The sequence below is a fragment of the Oryctolagus cuniculus genome, chromosome 8, assembly GCF_964237555.1.
Source record: "Oryctolagus cuniculus chromosome 8, mOryCun1.1, whole genome shotgun sequence".
In the NCBI taxonomy this organism is placed as follows: Eukaryota; Metazoa; Chordata; class Mammalia; order Lagomorpha; family Leporidae; genus Oryctolagus; species Oryctolagus cuniculus.
The window spans coordinates 1,921,185-1,929,309 of NC_091439.1; the positions used below are offsets into that span (position 1 = coordinate 1,921,185).

Sequence of the window (8,125 nt, forward strand, 5' to 3'; positions counted from 1 at the left end):
GCTAATCCTCCGCCTAGCGGCGCCGGCACACCGGGTTCTAGTCCCGGTCGGGGCGCCGGATTCTGTCCCGGTTGCCCCTCTTCCAGGCCAGCTCTCTGCTGTGGCCAGGGAGTGCAGTGGAGGATGGCCCAGGTGCTTGGGCCCTGCACCCCATGGGAGACCAGGAGAAGTACCTGGCTCCTGCTGTCGGGTCAGTGCGGTGCGCCGGCCACAGTGCGCCAGCCGCAGTGGCCATTGGAGGGTGAACCAACGGCAAAAGGAAGACCTTTCTCTCTGTCTCTCTCTCTCACTGTCCACTCTGCCTGTCAAAAAAAAAAAAAAATCGATAAAGAGCTATTTAAAAAGAATGTATTTGGGGCGGGTGCTGTGGCATAGTAGGCTAAGCCTCTCTCTACCTGTGGTGCCGGCATCCCATATGGGCACTGATTCATGTCCAGGCTGCTCCTCTTCCGATTCAGATCCCTGCTCATGCACCTGGAAAAGCAGTGGAAGGTGACCCAAGTGCTTGGGCCCCTGCACCCGCGTGGGAGACTCCTGCCATGTGACCTTCCTCCCTGAACCCAGCCCCTCCGCGGGGTTAGGAGAAAAGCCTCAGACAACCCCCAGCCGAGGGATGGTCTACAGAATCGTCGGAGACGTCGAGCGCCAGCAAAGCCACAGCTAACGAGTGTCTGGGGGCACACGACAACCAAGTAGGAGAGAGCCTACGCCAGCAAGGGCACGTTCGACAAAAACCAGTACCAGGCTCCTGGCTTCAGATCAGCTCAGCTCCGGCCATTGCAGCCATTTGGAGAGTGAATCAGTAGATGGAAGACCTCTCCTCCCTCTCTCTCTCTTTCTGTCTCTGTAACTCTACCTCTCAAATAAATAAATAAAACTTTTAAGGACAGAACATATTTGTACAAGTTCTACCAAGCAAAAGGAATGTCTAAGGAAAAGAACAGGAGAAAAAAAAAAAAGCCCAGCAAATGATTCTAGAGTATTCCATGTGCAAGGTAGTGTGCTGGGTACATCTCCTCTCGCTGGGTTCTCAAACATCCTCCAAGATGGGCATCGGGATGACTTCCTGCTTCTGAGACTCCTGGAAGGGGTGACTATGCAGGCTCAAGTCTGGTCCAGGTGGTCCCCAAACCAGGCCCTGCCTTTGTGGCCAGGCATTCCTCAACAACACAACCCACGCGGTGGGCTTTTCCCCAACCCTCTCCTTCCTCCCTTCACTGGACCCTTAACGGGCAGAGGTCACTCTGCCTGGTCCCCCCAGAAGCCCATGGAGAAGGCCAAGGACCGATCGGGGACGCCATTGATTCCTTACTGCAGATGCTCCAGGGCCCCTGTTCACCCCTCCCGTCGCGCGTGGGAGGGAGCGTGCCTCCTGCTGTGGGTGGATCATCTCCTGAGGCACCCTGGGTTGACAGGTGTCCCCACTGCAAGGGACAGAGAAGTTTAATCAGCGACAGTGTTTAGAGGCGGGACGAGATGCAGGGCTCACCAGGTGGCCGAATGATTCCACGACAGACATGTGTGCTCCCAGTCCCCGAGTGGCCTCTGGACTCTGCCAGCAGCCAGAACACCACCTCCAGGCGTCAGATGGTGGCTGAGAGCCCAAGCAGTCCCCTTCTCTGTCTGTAATATCCAACGTGTCATCAGCCATATAGGACAAGGGCCTGGGGAACACAAGATGTGGATGGGCGGAAGGACCACTTTGGGGCAGTGGGGGATTCTTGACCTCACCCAGGCCACGCCAGCTCCCTGGTATCCCCAGGTGCATCAGTGCTGAGGGGGAGGGGACGGAGTGCCCGGAAGCCAAACCACGCATGCCATCCCGGGGTTGCCTGATGAAACACGGGGCACCTGTTCTACATCGGGCGCCAGACAATGTCCCCAGCATCCCCTGAGACGCACTTACTACCTGAGATCCACCTGCGCATGCTCACTCAATATTCACCTGCAATGCAAAGTAATGGTGCACCTTATACAGTTTTAAATGTTATTCTTTATTTATCTGAAAGGTAGAATTACAGAGAGAAGAGAGACGAGGGGAGGGGCTTGAGAGAGAGAGAGAGAGAGAGAGAGAGAGAGTTTTCCATCCTCTAGTACATGCCTCACTCCCCAAATGGCTGCAATGGCCAGGGCTGGGCCTGGAGCCAGGAGCTGCTTCCAGGGCCCAAGTACTTGGGGCATCCTCTGTTGCTTTCACAGGCACATTAGCAGGGAGCTGGTTCAGAAGTGGAATAGCAGGGGCTAGTGCTATAGCGCCCTGGCCTGAAGTGCTGCCATCCCATATGGGTGCCGGTTCGAGACCTGGTTGCTCCACTTCTGATCCAGCTCTCTGCTATGGTCTGGGAAAGCAGTAGAAGATGGTCCAAGTCCTTGGGCCCCTGCACCCACGTGGGAGACCTGGAAGAAGCTCCTGGCTCCTGGCTTCAGATCGGCATAGTTCCGGCCATTGCAGTGAACCAGGGAATGAAAGACCTCTCTCTCTCTCTCTCTCTCTCTCTCTCTCTCTCTCTCTCTCTCTCTCTTCTCTGTCTCCATAACCCTGTCTTCCAAATAAATACAAAATAATTAAAAATGAAACACTTTCCTAGCCATGTCCCTCGGGGAGGGGGAGGCGCGGGGACATTCCCTGCAGGTGGTAGCTACTTTCTTTTATTTTATTTATTTATTTTTTTTATTTTTGACAAGCAGAGTGGACAATGAGAGAGAGAGAGACAGAGAAAGGTCTTCCTCTTCCGCTGGTTCACCCCCCAGTGGCCTGGTGTGCCGGCGCTGCAGGCGGAGGATTAGCCTAGTGAGCCACGGCACCGGCCCAGTAGCTACTTTCTGCTCCAGGCCTGGAATTCCCCTACACAGACCCCCTCTGGACAGTACGGATCATTGGGGTTTTCACTTACTGGGGAATCAAACGATGCCGTTGAGTCCTGGGATTAGGATCTAGGGTCAGCTGGCTGAGCAATCGCTCCATTCGGTGAATTCTGTTAGCCAGCCTAAGGAGACCTGGGGCTGAGGGTGGAAGCTGTGGCTTTAGGGACACGTGAATAGGGGTTCAGTCTCTCCCCCAGGGCTGAGCAGCTGCTGGGTCCTACAGCAGAGCACTGGCTTCCCAGCTCTCCGGGGCTCCCCGTCTCGGGCACTGCTCTCTCCTCCCCTCTGAGGCCCCTCCCCCTGCTGCCCCATGCCTGTAGCAGCTGGAATGGAACACTTCCGTCCCCAGGATGGCAGGCTGCCGAGGTTTCCCGTGTCACATGGCCAAGATGACCCAGTCTGCCCTTGCTGGATCTGGAGCGGCAGAGGGCACAGGGCAGGGTAACGGCTCAGCTCAGCCGACGCGCCCGGCTCACCCACGGTGAGAATCAGTGTGGCACCCACAGGTGCATTTTCCCCACCCTGGGTCTGAGCAGTCAGCCAGCCCTGCCCCCTCCTCTGCCTGTGCCTGTCAACTCCGCCTGACACCTGGGCCAGCTCTCCACCTGACCCTGTGCTCTCCCCATCTGCTCGGTGACACTGGAGCAGCAGGCCCTGTCCTGCTGTCACTGGAGCCCTCCCTCTGCCACCTGGCTGACTCCATCTCTGGACATCTGTGCCCCATGAGCATGCGGTTCCAGGGACCCCAGGAGCTGTCCTTGCTGCTGGGGCCTCTGTCCTGTCGTCTGCGTGCCTCCTCCCACTTCTCCCAGCCTCCTCCTGCCCCACTCAGCACATGAGTGCATGCCCTGGTGTTTGCTGAATCCCACCCAGGTCCATCAGGGAGGCCTCTGAGCCCTTCTGCAGGGCACACTCATCAGTCACAACTTTCACTGAACATCTGGGGGCAACCCATGGAACACGGGATGCTGGCAGGATTGGGAGAGGCAGCCCCGGAGAGGGGAAGACCTGGAAGGCATGAAGGGAGAAGCAGCCTGAGAAACAGCAGTGTGTATAGAAGCAGAGGGGGCAGAGACAGAGGAGGAGAGGGGCGAGGCCAGAGACAACCCCAGCGGGCAGAGTGGCACTTCCAGGGAGCAGAGGCAGATGAGGTATTTGGAGTGGAGTGCATGTTGCAGACGGCCCCAGACTGGGTGCTGCACACGCATGCACACACACACATACACACACACACAGTGCCAGCCCATTGATGTCAATGACGGAGATGATGAGGGGGGCGGGGGCAGGGGGTCTCCCACTTCTTGAGACTGTTCTGTGAACTAACTGATGCCCACACTCAGACCCTCCTACGCTGCTGCTATGATACAATTAGTTACATGTATTAGTGAGACAGATGTGTGTGTGTGTGTGTGTGTGTGTGTTTGAGGAAGCCTCAAAAAGTTCGTGGAAAAATGGAATTGAAAGATAATTTTCCACTCGCTCTGTGAAGCCCCTTTGTCTGTACACACGCAGCAAGGACGCTTCAAAGAGTTCCTGGAGAAAAGGCAATTAAAAGATAAGCTTATTGGGCTGCAAGGAAATGTTTGAAATCACACATAGTTTTCTCATAAGATGCATTTCCCATGAACTTTTTGAAGGCCGATTGTGTGCACATGTGTATGCGTGCACACACACAAACACACACACTCGTGTGATTAAGGAAGTGGAGGGGTGGAGGAGGAGGCGCAGGGTTGTGCATCTGGAGTGGAGGGGCAGCAGATGAAGTGTGTGTGTAGCCTCGACCCATGGGAAGCCCCGGCGACCAGCGCCCCTGTCTTGCGGTGCTGACACACCTCTCCCGCCTTTATACTAGCGGGGCCGCTCCTCGGGCTCAGGCCCCTGCAGAAATGCCCAGTGAACCGAGGCTTTGCCTTCCTTCTCCCTGCGAGAGGTCCTTCAGGGAGCGGCTGCAAGTGCAGGCTGGGGGGACGAGCACCTGCTCTCCTTGTTTACTGTAGGGGGTGACCTTGGATGCCTCCTCCCCTCCCTACCACAAGGCCTGCAAGAGAAAGGACCACACCCTCCTTGTGGGTTTTTCTCAAGTCTTCGGTCTTGCACAACTTCCCACCACTGTTCCATTCTCCTCCTCCTTCTTGCAATGTTTGCCATCTTTTAAGAACACAAATCTAATCATGTCACACCAAGACGGTGTCACACGCTGAGCGTGTCGCAGCCGGGTCACACGCCGAGAGATGCCCTCCCTTGGCGTCCCAGGCACGCTGGGCATCCCCGAGAGTCCTTAGTGCCGCTCCTCCCTCTAATCTCTTGCTTCCTCCCCACCCTGCGTGCATCACTCTTTGTAGTCACAGGGGAAGCCTTGGTGGTTGGGGAAACATCTGTGAGATTTTGTGTCGTCTGAGCCCCGTGTCTCTTCTTCTTCCCTCTTGGAACTCTGACTTGACTTTCGAGCGTCCTGCGGGACATTAGGTCTGGGAGTAAGCCTCCCATCCCCCATTCCTGGGCTGTCCCAGTAGAGCCCAGGGCCCCCTGGCTCTGCACTCAAGAGCGCTTAATGCACCTGCTTGCGGGCTGCATCTTTATCAGCTTATGAAGCCGATGAAGGCACAGAGGAGTCCCCTGGGCTAATTTTATTTGGGTGGCTTTGTTTGCTCTGGAGGAGCGGATTCAGGGGGGAGGCTTGCAGGGGACACCTGCAGGAGGCTGCCACACACACCTTGCCCTCCCCCGCCTACCCACCCCCTGGAGGGGGGGCCTGGGTGCTCCTCAGGGCACCTTGGCCCAGACCCCGCTGGGTGAGAGCGAAGGCTGGCTCGCCTCACACGAGCCATCGGTGCAGCACAGGGGCCCATAAACCTGCAAGAAGGGGGAGAGATTGGCTTGCTGCTTCCGGACACGAATTAATAGGTGCAACTCATAATCCTGTCTGCGGGGAGATGGAGGGGAAAAGGAGTGAGGGGGAACACAATGGCCAATCCTGCCCTATCGGCTGCCTGGGTGTCTCTCCGGTGTTTGAAGTTCAATGCATAGGAAATGAGCAGAGAGAGACTCGCAGGAGTCAGCACTTTGGGGGAGTCCAGCACGTGGGCGGCCTCCGGGGAAGCAGCAGCGCACCCCTGCCGGTCAGCAGCGGTGCACATGGGGGAAGGAGCGAGGCGGCCTTAGCCCCTCTGTCACCCCACCCGCTGGGCCGGCCACCATGTGGGTGCGGGGTGATTGCGTGTTCTGGGGCCTCTGATCTGGGGAAGCAAAAGGACAGAGCCGGAAGAGGCGGCTCAAACATTGCAGAATCATTGCCTTTGTTGCATGGATCGGGAGCTTGGGGCCGCGGGAGTAGGGGTGCCTCACGGTCTGGGGCCAGGGCACACAGGGGAAACACACTCCCCTCACACTGTCCCACAGGCTCATGAGCCCCCCCTCAGGGGGATCCGCCGACACCCTGCCCCGTGTGGGTGTGGATTCCCGGGTGACGCTGCTCCTACTCGTCATTGTCACCATTTATGGAGAATTTACCATGAGCCGTGTAACTGCATCTTTGCCTCATTGAATCTGCCCAGCAGGTCACACGGCTCTCCTGCCGTGGCGTCTACCTCACGCAGTCAGGGGGAAGCCTGGCGGGCTCAGCACATGCAAGGTGCTTTCTCGGTGAGTGATGTGCAGTCCGTGTTTCGTAAATATCACCCAGGGGCTGGTGTTGTGGCACAAGCCGGTTACACCACTGCCTGGGATGCCAGCATCCTGTATTGGTGTGCTTGGTTGAGTCCTGGATATTTTGTTTCCAAACCAGCTCCCTGCTAACGCACCCATGAAGGCAGCCAATGATGGCTCAAGTACTTGGACCCCTGTAATCCATGGGAGACCCGGATGGAGCTCCTGGCTCCTGGCTGCAGCCTGGTCCAGTCCTTGGCTATTTGGGGCATAAACTAGCAGATGGGAAAAACCTCCCTCTGTGTCTCTCCAGCTCTGTCTCTGTTGCTGTGCCTTTCAAATAAAGAAAAACAAATCCTTTAAATAAATAAATAAACATCACCCACTCATTCGTTCGTTCATTCACTGGACAAAGGCGTGGTATGTGCTAACTCGGCGCTGGGTACTGCTCTTGACTCTGCAGGTGCCTCTGTGGACAGAATGGACTGGAGGATGCCTCAGAGGGGTCGGTTCGAGCAGAGCGAGGCAGACAATGGATGAATAAGTAAGCAATGGCGACAAGGACCGCGTGGGTAACTGAGAGTGCACTCAGGGTCCTGGGGAGGTCTGGCTGATGCAGGGGCATCGGGCGAAATCTGGGAGCAGGTGCAGGGTGTGTGAGCCCCCAGGGAGTGGGCCTGCAGAGAGGGCTTTCCCACGGGAGGGTGCAGCAGGGGCAAAGGACTCGATGCCAGAGGGGTGTGAGGTCCGTTCCGGGACCTGACATAGGCTGCTGTGGGCAGCGTGACGGGGACCAGGGAGAAAGCAGGAGGCGGGTCTGAGTGGGGGCTGAAGGCAGAGCCTGTGGGGTCTTGTAGGCCATTGGGAAGGCTTCGATTTTGACGCCGAGCGCCGTGAGTGACACAAGGTGCTTCCCTTTGGTGGGACCACTCCCTCGTGTTCCTGTAGCTGCAGCCCAGCAGGGAGCTCGGGTGCCTTGGGGACCAGTCTGCGGCTAATGCTTAGGAGCAAGGTGGTGGAGACTCAGGGGCCGTGGTGCTTTCCTGGATGCATTTTTTTTAAAAAAAAGATTTATTTGTTTATTTGAAAGGTAGAGAGAGAGAGAGAGAGAGAGAGAGGCAAAGAGAGAGCTCTTCCATCCAATAATTCACTCCCCCAATGGTTGCAACATCCAGGGCCGGGCCAGGATGAAGCCAGGAGCCTGGAACTCCATCTGGGTCTCCTACATAAGTGGCAGGGGCCTGAGCACTTGGGCCACCTTCTTCTGCTTGCCCAGGTGCATTAACAGGGAGCGGGATAGCAAGAGGGGCATCCGGGACACGGGCATTGCAGGCTCCGGCTTAACCCCCTGTGCCACGATGCCAGCCCCGTCCTGGCTACGTCCTGAAGTGACATCCAGGAGGCCGGACTACAGGGTGTGACGACAACGCTGAGATCCCTGGGAGAGGGTTTGGTTTGGGGTGCAGGATCCCAGGGTTAGCTCCTGAGCCGATCAGAGGATGGATTCCCCAGAGCGCGGATGGTAAGTGGTGCCTGCTGCACCAGGGAGGGGTCTATGAGTTCTGTAGGCACAGCCCGGGTTCCCAGCAAGCAGAACTGGAGTCAGCACTCAAGG

The 8,125-nt window shown here is 57.1% G+C and overlaps 1 long non-coding RNA gene across 1 annotated transcript; it reads left to right on the forward strand.

Moving 5' to 3' along the window:
• The first annotated feature begins 4,210 nt into the window (after window positions 1-4,210).
• On the forward strand, window positions 4,211-7,599 carry LOC138843465 (uncharacterized). Its single transcript, XR_011378160.1, has 2 exons — window positions 4,211-6,507; window positions 6,974-7,599. It is a non-coding gene; the product is annotated as an uncharacterized lncRNA (long non-coding RNA).
• The last annotated feature ends 526 nt before the right edge of the window (window positions 7,600-8,125 follow it).